Below are 3,209 nucleotides of genomic sequence, written 5' to 3'. Positions count from 1 at the left end.
GAAGTTTTATTTGAAAGAAAGAAAAACAAGCCATAGTCCAAGAAGACGAAACTAACAATAAACTAAATGAGGAATAATAACTCCTTTTACATCATCAAGAAACTTCTTTCTAATTAGCTCAGACCATGAATCATAAACAATCAAGTCCATACTACCCCACGCCCAATATTCATTAATCCATCTGCACACATATATTTCACGATACATATGACTAAAATTCACCTCTTATTGGTGCAATTTTCAGGTACTCCCTCCGTCCCAAAATATAATCAAAAATGAGTTAAATAAATGTCAAGTACACTTTTCGTTCTAAAATATAAGCAAAAGTGAGTCAAATAAAATTGATGTATTTGATTCAAAATTTGGACCAAATTCATTCTTTTTTTACTCGTTTTTGCTTATATTTTGGGACAGAGGGAGTATTTGGTTAAATATTTTGACTAAATACATTCACTTTTGTTGACCAACTTTTGCTTATATATTTGGGACGGATGGAGTACGTATAGAGAGGCAAACCAATGTGCATATATGCTTTGCCTAATATGGGTGGCATGTTTGATTGTAATTTTATTCATCATGATGCTTGTTCGAGACAACTGTTTTACTGTCTGCTGACATTCGGGGAATGTGTACCCCTCGATTCATTCTGTTGTAGTAGTTTTTATTTTATATCTTTTTAAAAAATGATATTATTTTGTTGCTAGATTTTTTTTTAATCTAGCTTAATAGTTAGAATTTAACTTTTTAGACTAAATAAATGGGAGTACCGATGCTCGAACTCTGATATTTGCATATTACATATAATGTCTCTACGTTGATAAAATCTTTGAAGAGGTAATGATATTTTCAAATATATATAAATATATATTTTTGGTTGATAGACAAATTAACTAGATATATAGATTGTGAGTTTAAATTCAGATCTAAAACTGCAATGTTAGTTAATATCTTTAGAAAAAATTTGCCGCCTATTATAATCCTACCAAATTTGATAGATTAATCTTTGTAGTTGCAGAAAGGGATATCCTATTCACAACAATAAAATTCTTTGAGATCTATCCACAAAAAAAAAAAAAGTCTGAGAGGAAGGAAAGAAAAAAGAAAAAGAAAGATTCCTAGCTTAACTAATAATTAGTAACTACAACAATTGTAGATGAAGCCTGCCGTAATCTACCATTCTATCTATCCCATAATATATGTTGGGGAAAATTTTCCTATGAAAAATAAAAGAAAACAAGTTAAATGAGATTGAATAATTCCATTTTCTATGTGAGTTTTCAATGGCTTTGCCATTTTGCCTATCAACAAAAAAAAAATTAGATTGAACAATAAGGAAACTTGATGTACCTATACAGGGCATCTCTGAGTTTTTGAAGGCTATGTGCAAAATATAAAAGCGGATTTTTAATAAAAAAATGTAACTTTTTTTTTAAAACCATCATCGATTTAAATTATAAAAAAAAACATAAAAAAATAAAATAATTGTTCTTATAATTAACATAAAAAAGATTTATAGTCTAAGACCCCGTTTGGCCCTATTTTCTACTTCTTTACTTTATTTCTCTAATTATTTTAAGGAGAAATAGGCCAAATACAATTTTCTACTTCCCTATTTTCTTTTAAGGAGAGGTAGAAAAGTGGAAAATAAGTAGGGTCAAACGGGGCATAATAATAACAACAAAATACATTTTAACTACTTAAAAAACAAATCATTCTTCTAACATTTTTTTAAGCAAATTCACCAATCAAGTCTTTATATTTTATGTCTTTCAAGAGATGATTCTCAATTGCTATCAATGTTAATCCATTAAATCTTTCTATTTCTATTGGGTCTGACTATTAGGCCTTGCAATTTGTTGTAATATAATTAATTTTTACACCCTCTAATTTATTAATACTATTATACTATATATTTTTTTAGGCCCTCATTTTAAGAGTTTTTAAGAGGCCATATACCATGGCCCATATGACACATGGCATTGGGCCGCCCCGTGCCTATCGACGAAATCAGTTAAAAGTTAAAAATAATATTAATATTAAAATTGTTTTAATTTTTTTTAAATAAAATTGTTTTAATCAAAAAAAATTTGGTTACATTTTAATCAATATTAGTCAGTAGTACATTTTGAGTTGATTTTTAAAAAAAATAGTTGATTAAAAATATTTATTTAAAAAATAATTCATTTCAACATCAAGCATTATATTACTATTCTTAGTATTTAATTCAATTCAAATTGTAACTCTTTCCATGTGTGTATCCTGCAAATTCATGCTAACCTTCCCTTACCGAATTCAAATTTCCATGTGAATCAAAAATAAAAGAACAATTAATTAGCATTAATTTTAACTACACTGAATATATTCTTCCCTAGTTAACTACCCAATATAAATTAGACGTGTGTATGATCAATATCACCCTTCAAATGATAATAAAATGATCTTGATATTTAATCTTAAAGTAAATTTCTATCGTCTACAAGTTTTAGCTCAACTGTCAAGAAATTGTCATATCAGAAATTGATGTCTCGAACTTTGTCGAATCAAATGAATGACAAACTCTCATGCGTCAAGAGTTTAACTGTTGTATGTCCAATCCAGATATCGAACCAGAATCTTGATTAAACTAGAAGAGACTCGTGTCATTTTATTAATGTGCAATTAGGTGTATGTGTGAGAGAGTAGATTTGTTATTTTATCTATGTATCAAAAAGAAAAAATTATATATAAAAAATCTTAAATTAAAATTAAAAGATACATACAACTCTCCAAATTTTTTGGGATTATTTCTCTATCACTTCCTTTCGAGAACAAATCTTTGTGTACACCTTAAGCAAACCCTAGAATCATCCTCATCATCATGATATTTATATTAAAAACAATATAATACAAACAAAAAAAAAATTAAAATATTAATGACCCACCACAACAAAAATACACCCTTTTCACACTAAAACATCAATACTTGACACCTCAACCTAATCTTACCTTTCCCCCTATATATATACTCTAACCAAGTCTCCTATCCTTCCTCATCAATCCTTTTTTTTGTTATGTATTTTGTTTTCAATTTATCATGAGCAATATCCCAAGATCTCTCACCGACTCTTCCTTAACTCTCTTCAATCTTACTATATCATCTTCTGATCCTTGGCCTTTCTCTTTTGTTTTCTTATAACAAAAAATCTCCCATAAAAACCAATTGATCATTG

The sequence above is a fragment of the Trifolium pratense genome, linkage group LG2 (genome assembly GCF_020283565.1).
Source record: "Trifolium pratense cultivar HEN17-A07 linkage group LG2, ARS_RC_1.1, whole genome shotgun sequence".
NCBI lineage: Eukaryota > Viridiplantae > Streptophyta > Magnoliopsida > Fabales > Fabaceae > Trifolium > Trifolium pratense.
Note: the sequence above shows the minus strand (reverse complement) of the source record.